This window comes from Lissotriton vulgaris, chromosome 11 (assembly GCF_964263255.1).
Source record: "Lissotriton vulgaris chromosome 11, aLisVul1.2, whole genome shotgun sequence".
Lineage (NCBI taxonomy): Eukaryota > Metazoa > Chordata > Amphibia > Caudata > Salamandridae > Lissotriton > Lissotriton vulgaris.
This window is the reverse complement of record NC_141699.1, coordinates 1,069,337,670-1,069,361,824: the sequence shown is the minus strand read 5'-3', so window position 1 is coordinate 1,069,361,824 and position 24,155 is coordinate 1,069,337,670. Positions and strand designations below refer to the sequence as shown.

At 45.6% G+C, this 24,155-nt stretch overlaps 1 long non-coding RNA gene across 1 annotated transcript in view; it reads right to left on the bottom strand.

The window, feature by feature from the left end:
- LOC147684101 (uncharacterized) overlaps window positions 1–12,203 on the bottom strand; it is a 140,103-nt gene extending 127,900 nt beyond the window's left edge. Inside the window, exon 1 of the long non-coding RNA XR_015300981.1 lies at window positions 12,093–12,203. This is a non-coding gene — a long non-coding RNA (uncharacterized LOC147684101). The remainder of the gene's footprint in view (window positions 1–12,092) is intronic.
- Between the last annotated feature and the right edge of the window lie 11,952 nt (window positions 12,204–24,155).

The window sequence follows — 24,155 nt, the reverse complement described above, 5'->3', positions numbered from 1 at the left end:
GCTGCAGTATTTATGGTCAGAGTTATGGGACGTGCAACAAGTGCATAAGAGACACTGTGACATTTTACAAAGCAAACAGCGTTAAGGAGTGATTAACTTTGGTTGCTGTCTTTTGTTTGTTTACACAACCCTGTTTTGTTTTATTTTCATATGCAGGAGAACCGAGAGAGGGGTACCTTAAGTAAGGGGTCCTGTGTTGTTGGGTGAGCAGTACAGAGACGGTATGCGTGATTCGTATGAATGAGCGTTCAAGTCTTTAATAGCATCAGGGTTTCATGCTGGTTCCCTTTGTCTTTTTCTACAGTGAAACAGAATCCCTGGTATCACCTCAAGTCTCTTCTCCTCGCATTTAATCCCTATTATATTCTCCCCACAGGTAGGAAGGAAAGGTTATGTGACTGCTTTGTATTTAACGTTAGCAGTCAGTGGGCACGGGGGGGACTTCTTCTAATTGTCTGTTCGTTTGTCGTTTCAGATCTCCCTCCCCGCTGTTCCCTTCCTTTCCTTCCCTGGGGGAATTGCCTTTATGGTCTGTGTATATTCAGACGTTGGGGTGGTTCTTCGAGGGAAGGTAGAGGTCTTTCAGCACAGTTCCGAAGAGATAGAGGTGGAGCCTGACAAGAGTACTCTCAACACCAGTGACACTCTAGATCTGCTCACCTCAAATGTCTGCTTTTCTATCAAAGTCTTTAAGCATAGGATTAGCACAGTGCCATGCACACCGAGATAGAAAAGGACAAAGTCTTTTGCCATTTCTATTGCAAACTATTTAAGCATAGGAGTAGCACAGTGCTGTCCATGCCGAGCTGTAAAATGACAAAAGTCAATTACCACTGAAGGCACAATAGTACAGCTTTGAATTGGTAAAATACCAACCAAGCCAACCTGAAATGAGTAAAAGCAACCCCTGACACAGTGTTTCGCTCTACTTAGAGCTCCTCAGAGAGGTATAGCTTTGTCCAGGCACAAGGGAGCACACACACACTCTTACATTTCATAAGGACTTTATCCACAGTTTGTCAGAATCGCACATTATCGATCCCTGGAATCCCAAGTTTTGTTTCCCTTTGCCTGAACCCTATGTCTCTAATGTGTCTCTGGTGGACTTATCTCTCTTCTACCAGGGCTTGTGCCACACTCGAGGTACAGCAAATCACGTAGAAGCCCTATAAACAGCCCCATGTACACCACTGATCACCAAGAGGTGCAATGCCCAGCAAACCCAGTGTGAACAGTTAGAGGACTCCCCAGATCCAGCCCACTGTTTCAAAACATGTTCATACTGTGACTCAAGGTCTCCCTTCTGCGCACACCTGCCTAGTCCAAACTCCAGGATATACCGGCAAAAACAAGCATGACTGTTGCTCTTGTGCAAGATTGATATTTCTCATAGAATGAATACAAGTGCAAAATATGAGAAGGAATCCCTCAAGATTTCGAGGGCATCTTGGTAGCATTTGAGATTTAAACTGGACCCAAGAACTGTTACCTAGATGGCTTTGAGGTTGCATACTGAAGCTGGCTTATATAGCCCATTCTCCAGAAATCAGGTATAACCCCTGCAGTTCTCCTGGCTTCTTTGGTGAGGAAAGTAACATGTTTGCAGCATTCATGAACCCACGCTGTTACACTTACTATGCTGTCACGACTGTCTATCTTAAAGAACACACGAAGGTAGAATTTGTTCTTACATACCTAGGAAAGAATGCAGGAGTGTGCTGATGGGATAGCCCATTGCTGTAGTGCTGTCAAGCCTGTAGGGCCTCATGAAACAAGCCTTTTTCTGTCAAAGTAGTGTTCAGTAAATGGACAACAAACAAGCTTCCTAACTTGAGAATGCAACCCGGATTTGTTAACATATATTACTGTGTTCAACATACTGTTATCAGAGGCAGAATGCCCAGAGGCAAAATGATTGACACTTTTCTCTAGGGGATTGAGAGACTATTTAAAAAATATTCTTGATCAGATAATTAACACTCCTCCCAAAAAATTCAGACATGATTGACGAGTTCTACTAGATAAACTTGATCACTGTTTAGAAGACAGAAAGGGGAAAAAGAGAGGAACAGTCATTACCAAACTCAAGGAAGCAATACCAAAGACACTAAACCTTTAACACACCTAAACACAGGCAAATCAGGGAGGTGTGGCTCCATTGACCCGAGAGGAAAAAGGAATTAGGTGAAAGCTAAACTGTTGTTCTACTGTGGCAAAGCTGCCTATTTGTAAAAGAATTTCATGTCAAATTAAAAACGCAATACAATGTAGTAGTAGCCTCAAACCCTGTGCCAGAATAGCCAGAAAAGTATGCTTCTCAACAGTAAATGAGACCGCCTTCTCTACATACAGTAGCAGATGTAGGAGTAGGAGAATATCATCTTGCCAGAGCTCAGGAAGCCAACAAATGGAAGACCACATTTTTTAAGAAATTCATTTTTTAAGAAATTCATCTCTATGAGATAAGACTTTGTAGAGATGAATTTCTTAAAAAATGTGGTCTTCCATTTGTTGGCTTCCTGAGCTCTGGCAAGATGATATTCTCCTCACCAGCCCAGTTTAGAAACTGTAGCTTTGAGGACACTAGGGTTAAAAGTAGGGGATACTTGTTCTTGGTAGTAATCCTTCTGGGTCTGTAATGCTCCAGTGGCTTTCCATGTGTCTAAAAATTAGATTCTCAAGGACTTTGTGGACATTTGCATATAGGTATACATTGATGACATTCTAATTTATCCCAAGACTAGGCAAGATCACATTCAACATGCCTGTTCTGTGCTGCAGTCGCTTTGAACAAACAACTCCTAAACAAAGCCAGGTAAATATGTTTTTCACATGGATTAATTCCTTGTTTTTCTTTCACTCCATAAAGAATCCAAATGGATGTTGGAAGCCAATGCCGTTTTCCAATGGCCAATTTCATTAACAGTCAAAGAGGTGCACAGCTTTCTTAGCTTTGATCTTTTGTACGGGAGATTTACTGCATAATTCTCCGCAGTGATTACTTCCATTACCCGGCTTTTGCGTAGATCGGTCAAATTCATTTGGACTGTGGAAGCAGAAGGAGTAGTTTCTGTCCTGTAACTCCAGTTCTGTAGTAGGGGTATCTCTGTTATAGTCATAATCTAGTGAATAGTCCCGCCCATGTGCGTGGACCCCGGCAATCAAAAATAATCTCTTAAGTTGTCAAAATAATGCAGAAACTGCAAAGACACTTAAGAGAGAATTTAAAGACAAATAATGCAGCCTATATCCACAGGCTACACTGTCCAGTACTTCAACTAGAAATTCCACCCAAAAAAATACCACACACAGTACAGCCTGCTAGTTTCTACCATAGAGAAACCTGCCTCCCCCAGTCAAAGACTCAGGAATGATAGAGAGGAAGGTAGGGACAGACAAGCCCCATAGGCTGCCATTATGTGGCTTAAATAGGATACTGTGCCTTTAAGAGAACTTTCCAGAACTTCTCCCAGTATCCCAGAATGCATAGCAGGTCCCTCTACTTTCAGTTCTTTTTGAAGGCGAAGCACGCCAGACCTGTCGCATTCCTTACATGATGAGAAATCTCCACCGGGGAGGAGGGCGGGCGCTTATGACTATAACAGAGATACCCCTACTACAGAACTGGAGTTACAGGACAGAAACTACTCCTTCTGTAGTAGGGGATCTCTGTGTATAGTCATAATCTAGTGAATAGAATGGCAAGCCCATCCCCACAACAAAGCGGCGGTGGAGAATAAATACATAATGCCACTATTGTGCGAACAAATTCCGCAGCGAAGCCTGTCCAACCTGAGCGTCTGCCCTGGCGTCAGTGTCCAGGCAGTAATGCTTAGCAAAGGTATGAACCGACTTCCAAGTGGCTGCCTTGCAGATTTCAGCAATCGGCACGTTACGGAGCAGAGCCGTCGTGGCAGCTTTGCCCCTGGTGGAATGAGCCTTAGGCTTACCTCCTAAGGTCTTATTAGCCTTCTGATAACAAAATTGTATGCAGGACACAATCCACCTAGAGATGGACTGCTTAGAGGTCGCAAGACCTGTCCTGACCGATCCATAATTGATAAACAATTGGTCAGACCTACGAATATCTTTGGTTTTATCCAGATAAAATTTCAACACCCTCCTAACATCCAGAGAATGGAGAGACCTCTCCGCTGGTGATGAAGGGTTCTGAAAAAACGTAGGCAAAGTTATAGTCTGGTTGACATGAAAATCAGAAATAACCTTGGGAAGAAATTTAGGGTGAGTACGCATAACAACCTTAGCAGCATGAAATACAGTATAAGGTTCATTACAACACAACGCCTGAATTTCACTCACCCTGCGGGCCGATGTAATGGCCACGAGGAACGCCGCCTTCCAGGACAGGTGCTGCAACGAAGCCTTATGAATAGGTTCAAAAGGTTCCTTCATCAATCTGGACAGCACCACATTCAATTCCCATGAAGGCGAGGGAAGCCTGACAGGAGGGAATACTTTCTTCAATCCTTCCAGAAAATCTTTGATCACGGGGATCTGGAAAAAGGAAGTCTGTGAAGGGCATTTCCTGTAGGCAGTCAATGCAGCCAGATGAACCTTAATAGAATGCACATTAAGGCCAGACTGCGCCAAATGTAAAAGGTAAGGAAGGATGACATCTTCCTTACATGTCGTAGGATCATGGTTCTTAGACTGGCACCAGATACAAAACCTCTTCCACTTGTAAGCATATGAAGTCCGAGTGGAAGGTCTCTTGGACTCCTTCAGTATGACCATGCAATCATCGGGCAGATTCAGATGGCCATATTGCACTATCTCAGGAGCCATGCCGCCAAACTCAAAGACGAGAGGTTGGGGTGTAACATCCGTCCCCCGAACTTCGTGAGAAGGTCCGGCCTGCACGGCAACCGAATGTGAGGAAGGAGAGACCGGTGAAGTAGGTCCGTGAACCACCACTGCCTGGGCCACTCCAGGGCGATGAGTATCATCCGAGCTCTGGACCGGGCCAGCTTGATGAGCACCGCCGGAATCAGGGGAATGGGAGGAAAGGCGTACAGAAAGCTGTTCGTCCAGTCGATCCATAACGCATTCCCCAGCGTCCCTTGCTGGAAGTACCTGGAGGCGAAGTCTCTGCACTTGCTGTTTTCGGCGGTGGCGAACAAATCTACATCTGGAGTTCCCCACCTTGCGAAGACTTCTCCTAGTACTTCGTCGTTTATGACCCATTCGTGGTTTTCCTGAACCAGTCTGCTCAGTGCGTCTGCCTGAACATTCTGCACACCTGGCAGATGGGTGGCCGTTATCGTCAGTCCTCTGGCTAGGAGCCAGTGCCAGATCGTCTGCGCCTCCTGTGACAGAGTGCGCGATCTCGAGCCCCCCTGCTTGTTGAGGTAATACATCGTGGTGGTATTGTCCGTCTATACAAGCAGAGAGTTGGTCTGGAAGGACGGAAGAAAGGCCTTCAGCGCCAAGTGAACAGCCCTGAGTTCCAGGAAATTGATGTGATACGTGGCCTCCATCGGGGACCACGTGCCTTGAATCTGTAGAGTCCCGGAGTGCGCTCCCCATCCCAGAAGAGACGCATCCGTCACGACAGTCTGCGTGGGAATGTCCTTGTGAAAGGGAACCCCTTTGAGGAGATTCTCCGCCGAACACCACCATTTCAGAGACTGAAGAGCATGCAGTGACAGGCGAATCTTGTCGTCCCAAGATCCTCTCCTCTGATCCCACTGGTCCTCCAAGCACTCCTGCAGCGGTCTCATGTGCAGCCGTGTGTGTGGCGTCAGGAAGATACAAGAGGCCATCGATCCCAGTAGAGAAGACACCATCCTCACTGTTGTAGATGGAGTCGTCATAAGAGCCTGAGCCTTCCGAAGGAGTGATAATCGTCGCTCTTCCGAAGGAGACACGCTTGCTGACAGCGTATTGATGGAGGCTCCCAAGTACTGTATGCATTGGACCGGAGTCGGAACAGACTTGGCCATGTTGATGTGCAGCCCCAGCTTGTTCAAGAGAATGCACGTCTTCTGGAAGTGTGCTCGCGCTTCCGAGAAGGAGGATGCCTTGATCAACCAATCGTCCAAGTACGGGTAGACGAACACCTTGTTCTTCCTCAGGTGTGCTGCTACCACCGCCATGCATTTCGAGAATGTTCTCGGCGCAGACTTCAGTCCGAATGGGAGTACTGTGTATTGATAGTGATTGGTGCCGACTTGGAACCGCAGGAACTTCCTGTGTTTGTGTGCAATGGGCACATGAAAGTAAGCATCCTGTAGGTCTATAGCGCATAGCCAGTCTCCCTGTTGCAACTGAGGGTAAATCTGATGCAACGACAGCATGCGAAACTTTTCTCTGCGAATCCATTTGTTTGCCTGTCGCAAGTCCAGAATGGGCCTGAACTCGTTCTTGTCCTTCTTGCGAACCAGAAAGAACCGGGAGTACAGACCTCTTCCTCTCTGAGACCGAGGTACGTCTTCTATCGCCCTTTTCCTCAACAGGATATCCACTTCCGCCTGAAGCTCGCGCAGCTGAAACTGCGAGCTGACCGGGGGAATAGCTGGAGGAGGGCTGGTGAACGGAAGACTGTATCCATTGCAAACAATATTCAGCACCCACTTGTCCGGAGTAATTTTTCTCCACTCTGCCAGAAAAAATCGAATGCTTCCCCCTGCCGGAGTGGGTAACAGATCCGGGGGAAGTAGGTTCCTAGGGCCTAGACCCCGCCTGGCCCTTGGGCGCTGGGGCCGACTGCTGGCCACCCCTGCCCTTCTGGCGCTTCTGGAACGGCTTACGGAACTGGTGTTGCTGTTGCGATTGTCCCGAAGCCTGTCCCCGTCCTCGGCCTTGCCCGCCGAACCGCCGTTGGAATGGGCGGTACTGCTTCTTGGTCTCCTTAGGCTTCTCCAGGCCTACAGCCGTCAGCGTCTCGGCCTCCGCCTTCATGCGGGCCATCTCGTCGTCCGCATGCTTCCCGAAGAGGGTCTCAACGGAGAACGGTAGATTGGCTACCCTCTGCTGAGCATCCGGCTTCAGGGACGTAAGCCAGAGCCATGCGTGGCGCCGTTGGTTGACTCCGTGGCAAAATCCGTGAGCAGCCAACAGGGAAGAGTCCGCTGCCGCGCTGATGATCTGGTTTGCCACCAGCATCCCCTCACTCAGTACTTCCACAAAGTCTTCTCGCTGCTCCCGAGGTAAATGCTCCGCAAAGCGCTCGAGGGAGTCCCAGAGGGCACGGTCGTATCGGCCCAACAGTGCCGTGGCGCTCGCCGCTTTCATGGAGGTAGCGGAAGTGCCACAGACTTTCCTCCCCGCCGAATCCATCCACCTGGACTCCTTATCCGGGGGAACCGTGGAGGACGGAGTGGTGGCATGCTGCTTGCGGGCCGCCGTCACAATGACCGAGTCAGGAGGAGGTTCCGTTCTTAAAAAGGCCGGATCCGAATCGGGGGCCCGGTACTTCTTCAGTAATCTTGAAGGGGCCGCCTTCGTCACCGCAGGGGTGAGAAACAGGGCCATCGCCGGTTCTTCCAGGCCGGGCACCAGGGGCAGGAGAGGACGAGACAGATGTTTCTGATGTAAAGTCTCAAAAATGACTGATGTCTTCGGAGTGGGCACCGTCAGGGATATGCCCAACTTCGCCGCGCCCCGTAAAAGGACGTCATGGAAAGCCACCAGGTCATCTATCGGGGACACTCTCGTGTCCGGTGACCCCGATAGGGTGGGAGAATAGTCCCTGGTCCCCGAGGACCTCGTGTGTGAGCGAGACTCGCGCCTCCTACGGCGGTGTCTCGACCTCGTGAATGATCTGCGTCGCGATCTCTCCTTCCTCCCAGAGCGAGAACGAGATCTGCCTGCACGTGGACGCTCCTTCGGTTTACGTGGAGGGGTCTTCCTCGGTTCCTCACGGGGTTTCGTCGGTTCCTCACGGGGTTTCGGTTTCGGGGTCCCCTTAGGAGGAACAGGTAGGGACGGCAGGGAAGTGGACCTCGGAGGAGGAACCTTCGGCTGCGGGGTGGGCCCATGTGGAGGGACCGGAGGTGGAGGAGGGTCTCCTGAAGGCAGTGGTGGTTTGGGCGGAGGATCCTCCTTAGGAACAGGAGGAGGAGGCGGAGTCCTGGGCCGAGAAGGTGTGTATACCTCTGAGTACACCGAGCCCGGTGACCCTTTCGGCGAAGGGTGCGGAGAGCCAACCCCATCAGCAGGCGACCGCTTCCTTTTGCGTCCTCCGCTCGAAGCAGCGTGACTCCTGGGACTAGAATCCCTCTTGCGTCGTTTCGGAGAGGCTGACCGACTCCTAGACGCTGACCGCTGTCTGCTGTGCGCAGAGCGACGCTTCTCCGGCGTCGAACGACGCTTCCTTGACTCCGGCGTCGATCGCCGTCTCCTCGGCGTCGACCCTCTCGTCCTCTGAGTCGACCGTCGACTCCTCAACGTCGACCTCCTCTTCCGTGACGTCGTACGCCGTCTTCTCGACGTCGAGCGTTCCGTCTTCGACGACGAACATCGCCGTCTTCTTGATGCTCTCGACGTCGAGGAGCCCCTTGACGTCGACCGGTGCCTTGACGTCGATTGACGGTGTCACCTCGACGGCGAGCGTCGGTGCCGCTTCGACGGCGAGCGTCGGTGCCGCTTCGACGGCGAGCGCCGATGCCTGTCACTTTGCCTTCGACGGCGGTATGAAGACCTCGACTAGGACGATGACGTCGACGGCGGCTTCGACGGCGGCTTCTCCTTCGACGTCGAGTCATCACGTCGTCTCGACCCGGAGCCCCGGGGAGAAGGGGAGCACACCGCCGTCATCCCTCTCGACGTCGTCGTCGATGCAATCGACGTCGACGGAGACCGGGACCGTTTGCCGGAATTCCTGCCCTTGGGGAGCCCCCCAGGGGCCTCGGCAGAGGCAGAGGGAACCTTCCCAGCCTGCCCAGACCCCCTCTGCAGCCTGCAGATGCCTCTCCTCCAGGCCAGCCAGCCTGATCTTCAATCTGTCCCTCAGAGTCCGAGCAGAAAGCTGCTTGCAGATGACGCAATCCTCAGGGACATGATCTTCTGGGAGGCACACGATGCAGACATCATGGGGGTCAGTCTTGGCCTTCTTCCTCTCACATGCTGGGCACTTAACAAAAAGGCCAGGCATTTTAGAGCCCTAAAACGCCTAAAAACAGCACAAAACAGGAGAAGAGAACACCAAGAAGTAAACTGCAACACTTTTAGAAGTCAAAAGTGCCAAAAAACTCCAATAAACCCTTGAAAAAGGGAGAGCTCAATACCAGGGTCCTGTAAGCAGGAGCCGGAAAAAAGAACTGAAAGTAGAGGGACCTGCTATGCGTTCTGGGATACTGGGAGAAGTTCTGGAAAGTTCTCTTAAAGGCACAGTATCCTATTTAAGCCACATAATGGCAGCCTATGGGGCTTGTCTGTCCCTACCTTCCTCTCTATCATTCCTGAGTCTTTGACTGGGGGAGGCAGGTTTCTCTATGGTAGAAACTAGCAGGCTGTACTGTGTGTGGTGTTTTTTTTTGGTGGAATTTCTAGTTGAAGTACTGGACAGTGTAGCCTGTGGATATAGGCTGCATTATTTGTCTTTAAATTCTCTCTTAAGTGTCTTTGCAGTTTCTGCATTATTTTGACAACTTAAGAGATTATTTTTGATTGCCGGGGTCCACGCACATGGGCGGGACTATTCACTAGATTATGACTATACACAGAGATCCCCTACTACAGAAAGAGCATTTTGGACCCTAAAGATAAATTCACGTCAACACTGTTGTGTGACGCCCAAACCCAGAACTACTGTGCATTGTCAATGCACATCACAAACTGTTGAAGGTTCTGAGTCGGGATACGCTCATCCAGTGACATTGCCTCTAAAGCGAATAGCAATGGAGCAAAACTACTCTGCAACAGACCATTTCCAATAATGTAGGAACTTCCTGCCTAGGGAAAATCACACTGTGACTATTTGCACGACCATGGTAATTTGCAATGGTTACTCTATGCCAAGGCCTGCCAACAAGGCACTTACGATGGACCCTGTTGCTTACGGAGGAAGATTTTAGTAAAGAAATACTAACCAGGAAGCAAGAATACCAAGGCAGATGCCTTGTCCAGGTGAGGTCAGGTGCCAGAGCAAAGGCAGGTGACTTCCCAGCATACAATTTTACCTGAAAGCACATTGATAGGAGCAGAAGGCTGCTTTAGAGTTTATAGATCCAGTACCTCATAATAACTAAATTAGTAATATACAAGTCTAATATCATAGTAGATAATCTATTCTTTAAGGAGACTGCATTGATTCTACTAAATGATATGCTTTACTATCAAGCTCTACATGACTTAGCCCTTGCATTTTATCTGCAGAACACAGAACCATGTTTTGGCTGGAATCAATAGACAAGGATGTAATTTTGTTCGTACTTGAGCCGTGTGTGCCCAAAACAAGACTACTCATTCTAAACCATCTTTTTTGCTGCACCTATTCCATTCCCACACAACCAATACAACACTACCTCAATGGATTTCATTGTAGAATGGCTTTTACCATCATGTTGGTGGTTGTTGATCATTTAACAGACATCCCACCAAATATTACCGACAGCACAAATCTTAGCGTACGTTGCCATACAAGATATAGTATAGTTAAATGGTCATATTATGTGTAAGTTCTTCAATCAGTCTCTCATTTCTAGAAACAGCAATGCAAACTGCTGAATCCTGATGCCAATTTGTCCTCCGCATACCTTCTGCAAATGGGTGAACAAAGATCCTGTCAATTAGACACTCAAACCATACCAATGGTGTTATGTCTGGATGGTACAAATGTGGGTTGCAGTCCTATTGTTAATGGAGTTCCCTCACTGTAATGCCTCTTGACTGGAATGTCTCTGTTCTTCTGTTTTATGTGACATGCTCCTAATACGAAGCCTCTGGAACTCACAAGAACCAGCACCACAACAACCCTACAAGAACATCATGACAATCCACTACAGCCCTTACACTCCATGAAAGAATATTTTCAAAAACCTGAAGGATGCTTACAAGGCTGATGCCCAACGTCAACCCAAACCATCAATCCCACAGATAAGGTTGTTGTCTACCTGACACCTGCATCTCAAAAGGCCAGAAAAATGTCTCCCTCAATCCCTATGCTAGTGCCGAATTTTTAGCATAATAGGCCCAGTGAAAGGCAATCTGTATATACTTGGAGCATTAATTATTAAATCTTCTCCATTTCATGATAAAAACTTGTAAAGACAACACTCTATTAATTGCACCACCTCCACCACTGAATGCAGAAGGAAAACCAAAGTATGAGCTCAGTGAAGTGTTAGACTTAAAACATGTCATCTGTACAATCTCTCTGACTGGAAATTATACAATCCTGAAGAGCATGTGTGCATGTTCCTCGTTTGGTGTGTTTGTTCCCTGCCTTAGCCTGAGTGGTGGTCTTTAAGAGGTGGGGGTAATGTCAGGGATTGTTCTTTGTGCTAAAACACAGGTATCACAAATCACATAGCTGTGCAAAACTCTGTAAATAGGCACCTGAGCACCACTGATCACCAAGAGGCGCTGTGCACAGCAATCCCTTTGTATCCTGCGTGGAGAGGTGTGGTGTAGCAGCCAGGGCAGGTGACATCAGAGCACAGGGTTCACGGTTCGATCCCCGGTTCCGGCAGCAGCTCAGCACCATGTGACTCTGGGCAATAGCTCACTTAATTTCCACGACGGCCCCCAGCGCCTTGAGTCCCGCAAGGGTGAGTAGTTCACACTTTACAAATACGTATTTATTTATTTATCCTGTTATGGATAATAATTCCAGGGGTCCAGACCCTTGTTTTCAAAACATGTACGCAAGGGAGTCATGGTCTAGTCCATCCCCTGTAGGGTTCCTCCACAGGCCCAGAAACAAAGAAGCATTCCGGTTGCTTTCCCATGAGATTAGAGCTTCCTGTAGGCTTAAAATACGAGATCTCGCTGGAACCCGCAAGATTGGGCAGACATCTAGGGGATTGTTAATATTTAAACCATGTCTAAGAACCATCACCCACTTGGCTCTTAGTTTTTCAACCATAGCAGAGCCCAGTCTCCAGAAATTCTTCTGGATTCAGGCTTACCAGTTCTGCTAACGCCTTGGTGTTCCACTGCAGCCCTATCTGTGTTGCGGTTCCAGATTCGATGTCCTGCATACTGAGTCTTAGCCGACATCTTACATCTAGAGAAATCCTAGAAACAAAACAGATAAGACAACAATGTTAGGCTCATTGAGGACATTGACTGTAGTAGTAATGGAAAAACAATATAGAATCGGTAAAGCAAAGATCAAGGCTTAGTGCAATCAGTAAATCAAACACTGTGGGAATACAAATCAAGATAGCACAGTAAGAAACTCCCGGGCAAAAGTATATTGAAGTATCATAGCATCACAAGAACTCTGGAACTATATCAGGGATGTGGAATTCCTATAGCCCGACACTCAGGACATATTGTTTGGGGTCAAGGGCAACACGTTGTCATGTGTATTTTGTCCTTGGGACAAGTAGGCCCAAACCCCTGCAGCACAACCTCTATGGCTGGCAGTTTGCAGGACCACATTATGGATCAGGGAAGGGCACTGTCTGCAGTTAAGGCAATATTTTCGTCCATATGTTAATGCTGTTCAAACTTGTATTTATGGTTCATTAATCGAAAGCCTTTATTATTAGGGTGAATGCTCTAAGTAAATGTTGTAAGCTCTGACTGCTATTCTAACAGTGGTTCCAGAATAAAAATGTTTACAAACATTTTTAATTTTTAGCACAATGAGGCTATGTATAATGCTCCCAGAATGCTCTCTTATTTGATGCAAATATTTGCAGACGCTTGAAAGGAAGATTGATGATTCTTTGCTTTCAAAATAAAATGTTCATAAAAAAATGAAAGCAGGAAAAAAACATTTCACTAAACTACTGTGAAATTTCATGTACTATTTATTTGCAGTATCATTTAGTAACATATGTTCATGCATGCTCGTATTTCCCAAGAATATTCATAATGGAAAATCAGTGTAACCAGTTTCAATAAGATTGTGGAAAACAAAAATAAACAAATATTGGCACAGCCAGTAGGTCTGAAATTGGTGGTCAGCTTTTGTGTTTTGTCAATGTGTGAATTGTTTGGCATGGTTTTTGTAAAGCCTTATTGGTTTGAGGAACTGCTGGGCCATCACCATTATAACAAATATTGGCAAAAGCAACATTTTGTTGCTGTAATATATATATATTTTAATTTGGCAAATATAGCCAATAAAATGCCACACTACATACATTTAAAATGTGAATTATACAACCACTATGCCCATAAAAACAATATAAACCTTAGTAAAATGCCTGATAAAATATACAAGGAAACTCTGCCAACATATAAGAAGCTCTTAATTAATCCACAAAGTAGGAAAAGGGTCACTTATACATTAATATATACATTTATACATCTGTACAGGATATTCCTAAGTCTTGGGTAAAGTCATGTTTCTACCCCGTGCCCATTTCACATTATATTGCCAATTCCTTCAGCGACTCCTGTATTGCAATTAAAAACCTTCCTATTACACATTCCACATTTAAAAGTCTCATATTTATCAATAGCCTAAGTGCTAAAAGCAAAACATATTTTGATCTCAAAAAGCACACACTGCCACAGTAGTTACTGGCACTGAACAAAACTACTTTGTGTGCAGATATGCTCCTTGTGAAAGAGCAGAATGCTGTCACTCACAGCGAAGCTAGCCGATATAGAGAGACAGAATTTTAATAAACGCAAAAGGTCATGGTCAACGCCAGAACAAATTAGGGCCCCAATAATTGAAGAAAGTCTTAAAAGTGCACCCATGGTATATGTCTTTGCATTAAGTGCAGCTATACAGCTTTCGTGAATTCCCAAGAATTGACACAAGTAGGACAAGATATAGTAATCCTAGAAAAAATTTGTGAACTGCATTTTAGCATAAGCAAATATGCATGTGTAGATTTGCTCATGCAAAAATCTGAGTGCTTGCAAGTTCACTTTCCCTCCAACCACTCTTTTCCCACAACTCTGGAAGATGGTTTACGTCTGCCATTGTCAGGAGTAAATCTCCAACATTTCTCAGTATTGGAAAAGATTAGAGAGGATTTGTTAAAAACCCTTAAAACATGCACATTTGTAGGTTTGCACAGACTCAAAAGGGCATTCTAACCCTGGAACTATTGCTTACCGCTACCTTCAGCCGCAGTATGTGGATTTATGGAAACGTGGCAACATAAGGGGATTGCAAGTATTCAAACACTACTATGGTATGAGCCCTGTCATAATCAGAGAGGCCATATCAGAGCTCTTATATCATGAGATTGCTGTCATAATTTATCGCCACATTACCGGGCACCAAAGGGACAAGTGAATTTTGTTACAGGACAAGTAGATTTATGACGCAACCTGTCCCATGGACAAGTAGATAGTTTATTAAATTCCACACCCCTGTATATGCCACAAGAGTGATGAGTGTGCTTTACACCAACATTAGTGTAGCGTAGAGTATCTTATACACAAGACTGGCTTACTGACTTAAGCGAGTGTAACATATGGATGTGTAACAGATTGTTCTTGTCACTCTTGCAAGCTCCTGTTTAATCCTGGTTGTCTTTTCTGTGTTTCTATATTTAAATCTGGCATAAGCTAGCAAGCAGTAGCAGAGGGTGGCTGGGATTTCTTACAGAGGTCCATGGCCACAGCTGAGAGGCGTTCCCTGAAGCAGCTGTTTCATCCCCATTTCCCTTGTATCTTCTATCTCGCACTCCATTCTGGAAATATATCAATCAAATTAGCAATGGGGGCCAGTCTAAGGAGAATGCGGTATCTGAGAACGTCTGGGTTAATCATATCAAACAACTTTACAGCAGTGAGGCAAGGGACCGACCACAAGCCCCTCACTCTTCTCAGATACCAAACCTCAAGAACACTCAGAGTCCAGACATTAAGGAACACATGGTAATCAAAACAATCAGTCGTATGGCGAACGACGGCGTGCCAGGGCCCAATAGAATATCCACTGCAGTCTTTAAAAAAAATCTATCCTTTTGGGCAGAGCTCCTCACACCGTTCTTTAAACAAGCCTTTCCTACAGCTACCATTCCACCTACAGGGCAGGGCTTAATAACACAACTAATTCACAAAAAGGCCAATTACAGGCTAATACCCTGTCAAGGGGCAGAAATCCACGCTCAAACATCACCGATTAGACAGATATTGTCCTCCTGCCTGTTAAAGGTGCTGCGTCCTCCCAAACATGATGACTGCACCACACTTGAGGTGTATCATGCAAGATACGCAACCTGCCCATATTGCAATCTCTCACTCACAAATGTCCAACCATACCCCGATAACAAGAAGGGACAGAAAACGCGGGAGCAGTCACCTGTTCCTACCGCCCAAGACTTTTTGTTTTACAGTGTAAACTGCCGCTCGTTGCCCAAACACAAATTGGATATCTTTAACCTCCTACTAGAAGAGCAACCTAGTGCACTTTTCTTGACTGAAACCTGGTTACAAGATAGTGCTGGCCCAGACATAGCTACAGCTCTCCCCTCAAATTATGCCATTGTACGGAGAGACAGAGCAATAAAAACAGGCGGTGGCATCGCAATTATTTTCAGGAGACAGCTAAAATGTAGCCTGGACTCTGTAGACATTCCAGACTGCGAAGCAGCTTTCTTTAAAATAACTATGAATTCAAACTTTACGTTATCTGGCATGTTGATTTATCGGCCCCCTGGAAACCCCACTCATTGGGCCTCTACACTGGCCAACTATATTACCCCTTTTTATCTAGGTTTAAAAAAAGTTTCCTTGATTGGAGACTTAAACTTACATTTAGAGGACTTGTCTAACACCTTGTGTGCTAATTTGCTAGATGACCCAAGAGCTTTAAACATCAAGTTACTTATCTCAGGCCCCACACACAAGGCAGGACACCTATTGGACCCGATTTTTTCGAATCTCAATGAGTTAGTATGGCACAATACGATCCCCATCTGTTGGTCGGACCATTATTTAATTAAGTTTAGCCTCAAACTACCTGCTGCGACATCTGCACAGCCCACTTTCCAAACTACATCCAGGAAAAACTGGAAAAATCTTCATATCCTAAATTTCAATAAGGCACTTAAAGAAACCTCCCCCCCCCCTAGGGGCCATAATATGAAAAGTATAGCAAAAGCAACTCATGAGTGGCTTAGTAACGCAGCCGACCTATGCCTTCCAACCCCTCATATAAAACAAAAAAGCCACCGTCCCGCAGCCCCATGGAACAATTACTCATTAAAATCTGAGAAAACCAAATGTAAAGTATTGGAGAGACTATGGCGGAAAGATTATGCACCGGATAAAAAGGTGACATACAACAATGCAAGAAACAAATACCATGCTGCGTGTATGAAAGCTAAAGCCCTGTATGTGTCCAACACTATTATGAAAGCAGCAAACCGATCTAAAACTTTGTTTAACACGGTCAAAGAACTGGGTGGTGCACAAAATACAGCTACTGCCTTCGCTGAAAAAGTTGACAATATAATCATAGAAATAAAAAGGAACAAGACTGACACCATCACCAAAGTTGCCACTGACATGGTCTCTACCACTAAGGTTTCTCTGGACCACTGGCCTCCCATTACAATAGACAAGCTCAAGACCATTCTTAAGACCATTAAATCAGGATCCCCTAGCGACCCTATCCCTATTAAGGTACTAAACCAAATTAACACTCCTTCCTTGGAGATAATAGCGGACGCTCTAAATTCCTCCTTTCGACACTCTACGGTTCCTACATTGTGGAAACATGCAATGGTGACCCCTCTACTGTAGAAGCCAACAGCGGACCCCGAAACACTGTCAAATTATAGACCTATATCGCTTCTTCCGTTTTCTCAAAGATCCTTGAAAGACAGGTCCATTCAGTCCTGACTCAATTTACGGAAGAAAACAACCTCCTTCACACATCACAATCAGGTTTTCAAACTGGTTTTTCCACGGAAACAGCACTGTTGGGAGTCACCGAAAAAATCCGGAAACTCCTTGACGATGGTCAAATGGCTGCCCTCATTTTATTAGACTTGAGCGCGGCCTTTGACACTATATCACACGAAAGGCTACTCAGTATATTGGAAAATACTGGTATCTGTGGAGAAGCTCTTAAGTGGATTAGTTCTTTCTTGAAACACCGCACTTTCCAAATCTCATCATCATCAGCATGCTCAGGAATTTTCAGTTCACTGCATGGAGTACCTCAGGGCTCAATCTTGAGCCCTCTGTTCTTCAATTTGTATGTCAAACCTCTGGCTGACCTAGCTGACAAAGTAGGTCTTACCCTTATGACCTATGCGGATGACTCACAAATCATCTTCTCTCTCTCAGAGTCTAGCCCTCTATCACCCTCTTGTCTTAAACAGGGGCTCAGTGACATATGCAACTGGATGACTAGCAACCAGTTGTAATTAAATGGAGACAAGACGGAGGTCTTCTTACTGGGAAAACAAAAAGACCTGTGGAATTCCTCCCACTAGCCTACCCAAATGGGAAACCTCCCGGCACCGTCCACCCAGGTTCGCAACTTAGGGGTCATTGTGGATAGTACTCTCTCCATGAAACAACAATCAGGAAAGGTAGTGGCCTTATGTTTCACCATTCTGAAATGGCTAACAAAAATTCTCTGGGTGCTGCCCACCTCCACCCAAAAGACCGTAGTCAATGCCCTCATTACATCTCTGCTTGACTACGGTAACATCTTGTACCTGGGTTCAAATAAAGCGGTAGTGCGGAGACTGCAACTAGCCCAAAACTCAGCCGCCAGGTTGCTGGGTAGAATCCCTAAAACCGCCAGTATCTCGTCGCATCTGCGTGACCTACATTGGCTCAGGGTGGAAAACAGAATCAAATTCAAAGCCCTGAGCTATATGTTCAGGATCAAAGCGAGCACTGCACCTAAATATCTTCAAGCATTAGTCCAGCCTTACATACCCAAACGCAACCCAAGGTCGCATTCTGCTGTTAATTTCTGCGTGCCTAGGTTCAAACTATCAAGAATGGGAGGAAGATCCTTTTCATACTTAGGTCCATCTCTATGGAATAAGCTACCTCCCTATATCCGTAAAGAGGAAAACTATTCAAGGTTCCGTAAAATCATCAAAACCTGGTTGTTTGATCAATAACAGTTCGGCTGACTCCTTGCCATACTACTGTGCCATGTCACGGTGCCGGGAAACCCTTGTTGGGTAGCTGTGCGCCTTATAAGCTTAACAAATAAATAAATAGCGCTACTGGACATCAAAGCTAATGCCTATGCTAATGTTGTATTGGCCGAACTAGAAAACTGGGCCACTGAAAATAGCATCCTCCCTCATAGCCAGTCAGGCTTTAGATCATGCTGCACCACAACAGACAATTTAACAGCGCTGGCTTATCTATCCTGGAGAACCACTCAGGGTAACCAACTACTGCTCTCTTGAAGCTTTGTGGACTTTAGTGCAGCGTTTGACAGAGTTGATCGGGGGATCCTATGGAACAAACTGAACTCCTGGGGGATACCCCCAATACTTTTTTCTACACTGATGTCAATAAACCAGAAGACCTAGGTGAGGATTAAACCCAGAACTACGACAGTATCTGCAAAAATTACAACGGAAAAAGGAATAAAACCAGGCTCTGTATTAGCACCACTACTTTTTTACCTTTATACTGCAGAGTTGCCCAAAACACTGGCAGGCGCAACCTTGGTCGCCCTAAAAATGGTCAGAGTGCGACTTCAGATCATGCAATATGCAGACGGCATCGCCATTATGGCTCACACAAGAACGGGCCTACAAATAGCCCTCACCGCCCTAATACATACAGTATAAAGAACAAACTTTTGATGAATCAGTCAAAAATTAAAGTCATGGTTTTTGTGAAACATGAAAGAAAGAAAACCTTGTCCTGGAGAGTTGGTGGATTACAAATAGCAACATGCACCAGCTACAACTACCTGGGAATTTGGTTTAACACGAGGACAAACCAAGTGGCCCATCTTAAACATCTTCGATCCAAGGGAACAGGAATTATATATAGTTTGAGATGGCTGAACCAGCACTTGTATAACCCCTCCGCCGAGCCAATTCTAAGCAGGGCCGGACTGAGAACAGAGACCGGCCCTGGCACACTGTTCATCTGGCCCCCCCTGGGGTGAGGGGGAGTGCAGCCGAGCAGTTTGCGAGGGTCAGTTTCGGCCGATTTTGTTACAAGGGGCCAATATTGCTGACCCCCGGTAACAAAAACTGTCCCCCAGGGGCCAAAACCGGCCCCCACCCTAGCGGCCCACCGGGGAAACGCCTGGTGCCCGCTATGGCCAGTCCGACCCTGATTCTAAGGGTCTTACGTGCCAAACTGCTCCCAGCATTGTGCTACAGCCACCTGGCTTTTCCAGGCAAAATTGATTATTTCCTTGTGAACTACCAAATAACAGCCTATAAGAAAATATGTTGCGGTCCCCAGCACGCAAGGAGGGCCAGGTGGAGGCTCGAGTTGGGCCTGGCACGTGCAGATCTTCACTGTTTAGGCGACCTTATGAAACTTTACATTTGCACTCTGCGTGCCTCAGCTCAATCCTTGAAAGAACTACAATCTTTGTTCATGGACGAACTTTCCCAAGGACACACAGCTGCACTTGGCCATCGCCACACTGAAGATTGAAATCACAAACCTGTCTAACCTAACCATTCCCTTGTCAACGTAAAAAAACCCAATAAAAAACCAAATCATTCAAGTGTCATTTGAGAAGGACATTGCAAGGCTTCCAAAAAAACACTCTTAACAGCTTTGAATGCCTCGTATATCAAGGGGAAACCTCAACCGTACTTCAATTACTCCCTTCAGTCACAGATTCGCAATAAAATTATCTACATGAGGCTGCTAGCCCTTCCAATACACAACTTTAATCCACTCTGGGCTTGGAAGAATGGGTGGCTAACTTGTAGGCTTTGCACTTATTGGCACGAGTCCTGGCTGCATTTGCTGTGCTGTTGTCCTCACCTTGCAAGCGATCGGCGCCGTCTCCTGCTCCCAGTCTACCGGGAAAAGTCTCTCAGGCACTGCAGGGAAGCATCTGACTTCTGCTTCAGCAATAATTCCGCTCAAGTTCTAGCAAGGGCTGGGAAGTTTACTAATAATATTCTAACTGCACTACATACAGCTCAGCGCCAACAAAGACAATTAGACGGGGCCAAAGTTGATCACCTTGTAGAGCCTAATAATGTACCTTTAGAGGCTGTTGAGTGACAGCTGTTGAAGTAATCCCAAGTCTTTTTCTTATACTGCCACTACACAAACGGCCCTTGCCGAAAGCAAGGTATTGACATCTGAAGCAACTCTGGGACACTCTGCAATTGCCTTTTGCACTCCGCACCTTTATTCTGGCACCGAAGGGCCTACCTTGACATATTTGCCAATAAACAGAAACACTGCATTGGAATTGACATATACTCTGCATCATTTGATTTTCTAACATTCTTTTGTAAGTCTTAAGCCTGGTCTTAATTAAGTATCAACGTGATGTCTGTATGTTATGGCTTTAATTACCGGTATATATATATATATATTATATGGTATCTTCTAACCCACACCTCTATTGATATTAGGGTGAACAGAGAGCAGGTACTGGATGCAAGATGGAATCAGTATTGCTTCTGCAAAGTCACAGGGCTGGAGTTTAGAGCATGGCCTTGACACCTCTCATGGTGGCTTGGATGTTTCTACTATTGATCTGCCAGAGACATATCTTGGTTTGACTCAGGAGGTGTCCATGTACCCTGCATCCCTGCCTAGATGTAGTTTTGAATTGGAATAGACTATTTTTGCTGCTTTTCTGGATAAAATGAGACGGGGTCTAGACTCAGGGTACACTGTAGGCCTGATACTCTTTTCATCTCTGCAACTGTTGATGCTACGGATCACAACCACGTAGCCTACAATAAAGTGGTCATAGCCCTTGAGGGAGTGGCGTCAGACTGGTTGTCTTAATTGTTGTCTGGCAAGCAACAATTTTTGGCTATCAATATTGATTAATGGCAAGTAGAATTACATTTGGAGTGCTGATGGAATCATCCGTCCCAGATCTTTTTCCAATACATATGTACCACCCATGGTAGGCTTGATAAAAAGCTTTGGAACAGAGGTGGCCTTGTATGCAAAACACACAACTATTCTTTCATTTATGAGTGTCCTACTCAGGATCCTGAATCCCAGTGGTGGCTGGCATCTACCGGGTGGGGGCGGAGATTAAGGGGGGAGTGCTCAAATTATATAGAACAAGAAATGTGTGAATAATATACAGAAAAAATATACTTACTGTGCACGAACACGACATAATATGATCCAGACCTCTTCTTTGGAGGTGGACTGGAACCAGAACCAGCAACTCCTTTGGCCAGTCCTAGGGCTGCTCTCACCAACATGAGAGCAGTGCAAGGTTTGGTGGGAGCGGCCTCACTCGGCGCTCCACAGGGCTCTGGCTTGCTCTAATCCAGCTGTCTTAAGACAGCTGGGTTAGAGCTGTTTAAAGTGCAGATGTGTGGCTGGTCGTCGCAAGACCGCTGGCGCACTTTAAATAGTGCTTTGCCAGCCCACGCTCCTCTCTGCTGAGTGATATGCTGCTCTCACTCAGCAGGGGCCCAGCCCCCTTCCTGACGCTCTCTTCGGGACGGGGAACAGCGTTTACAATGCAACTTTTACCACGCAGTACCTTTACCATGCAACTTTTACAACGTAAGACGTTACAACGACTTGCGCTGGGGGGCGCTGTAGGATAGGGAATAGTTTAATTTAATATCCAAAACCTTCCCTACTATCCACGGGGATTGGAGTTGGAATAGTAAATTAAACTATTCACTATCCAGCGCCCCCTAATGCAAGTCGTTGTAACGACTTGCGCTGTAAAACATGCGTTGTAAAGGCATGCGTAGTAAAAGCATGCGTAGTAACGACATACATCCGGCACGGGGGCATGAAAAATAAAATGGTAAAAAATTACCATTTTATTTTCATCTCTGGGCTTTGGGTGGGGGGGGGGCGGTTCAAGTGGGGCGTCACTCCTCTACTCCAACGGAGGAGCTGCCTCTGCAGTGAATCTGTGTTTCAGTCCTACCTGCTACCGATCCAGGCCTGAATGAGTGCCCACTATCTGAAGCTCAATGTCCAAGCACTCATTCTGACCAACACCACCGGACAAGTCTCCAACTCCAGAAGTGAAAGTCAAATGTCTAGGGTGGTATTTCACCCAGAAACTTTCTTTGGCCCATTCCCAGATACAATCAGGTTCCAGTTGTGATGTGCAATTTTCTCGGTCTGGGCCATTGTTTACTATCTCGGCTTGCCAGATTCCTCACTTAAGAAGCTACAGTTAATTCAGAACATAGCAATGCAACATGTGGAGGGGCTTCGCTAATTTGATCAAGACAGTAATGTTATTCACAGTCTCAATGAGCTGCATTTTGCTCAAGGCATATGCTTTATAGCACAAGGGACCAGATGTAAGAAATGTTTTTTTCATTTGCAAACACTCCAATTCGGATTTCGTGACAAACAAAAAGTTTCTGTCATGTACAAAACCTGTGTTAAGAGTCTGTAAAGTTTTACCAACTCGTACAATGGGTTTGCAACTGGATACAGATTTGGTACTTGACCTAGTAAAGGGTGGATATTTCATTAGTTGTATTGCTGGACCTGTCTTAGTTTGGGCAAATCCTTTAGTGATAACTTTAGATCTTTTTTTGGATTTTATGCTACTTTTTACCTTTGTTTAGGAATATGGTTAAACACATATTTGGAGCATATTCTGAGGAACCATTTTGTAATATCTGGCAGGATGGAATGGATGTATTGATTGATGCAATATCGTTTTCACCAATCAGCATCAGAGTCTACTTAGATTGAAAGAATATAAATGACATTATTTCGTCATGGATTGAATGAAGAGATCTTTGTTCTCATGGCCCTACTTCAGCCGCTTAATAGATTGACTTTGCCTTGTGAAGGCAATGCAGGCAAAAGGACAAGAAAGAAAAAGGTCTTGCGTGGGTCTTTCAACTAGAAATCCCTTATCACCAACACCAGAAGTGGCTAGGGATCCATTGTCAGATGATGAAAAAGCACGCTGACGAAGGACAGGTCTTGCCTATATTGTGGGATTCAGGACTTACAATTTGTGTTTGCCCAATTTATCCTCAAAAGGACATGAGTTCATTTCAAGCATTAGAGAAAGAGAGAGAGGAGAGATGTTATGCATTGGCTATTATATCTTCAAAGAGTGGCTTAGATTGTCAAACATTTGGTCTTGTTGATTGTTTTGAAGATAGAAGAAGGAAAGAGCATTAATGTTCCAGGGTGGTTGTATTGTGGTGCATATGGGCCGTTTATGGATCATGTTTGGGTATTTAAAACATTTCCTAAAAGAGCTTAGACGCTTGAGGAAATTCAAACTGTTGACAGTTTGCCATTGGCTTCAGGTTCACTACATGAGCCTTTGTTAACATCACAAGTTTATTTTGGAAACCTTACATGAGTACTTTCTTTTGATATCATAACCTCTTCGAATGATACTCTAATTTTTGGACTTTCTCGTCTGAAGAGGCACAATCAATATGTTATCATCAGAATTGTATTGTGGTCATTGGTACGCTTCAGAAGATCAATGGTTACCAACTGAAGAGATAAAAGACTCCCCGTCAAATGTAATTGTGGCTAATCTTTGTTCAGTGTCACCTCAGTACCATATTTTGTTCAGTTCTTGCTAAATTTTAAGTTTGCTTGCTGCCTCCTCTATGCTTCTTCCTCATGGGGGATATAAATGTGCTTTCTAATGAACATTGTAGGTGCGCTAAATGAGATAATGAGAATACTGACATTTAAGTTTAGGAATATCTTATGAGCTGACTAAACCTTTCATTTCATGGCTTCAATGCCTTAAGAATTCCACTTTAACAGGAATTTTAAGAGCAAACCAATTTTTCTAAAAAACTGTTAATAAACAGCAATAAATTATTTGATTTAAACAATTTCAGTTGGAAAATACGTTGTTTGATGTCATAACTGTCATATCTACATTAACGAGTATTTTTGGGGTAGAGAGACACGGTCCTTTG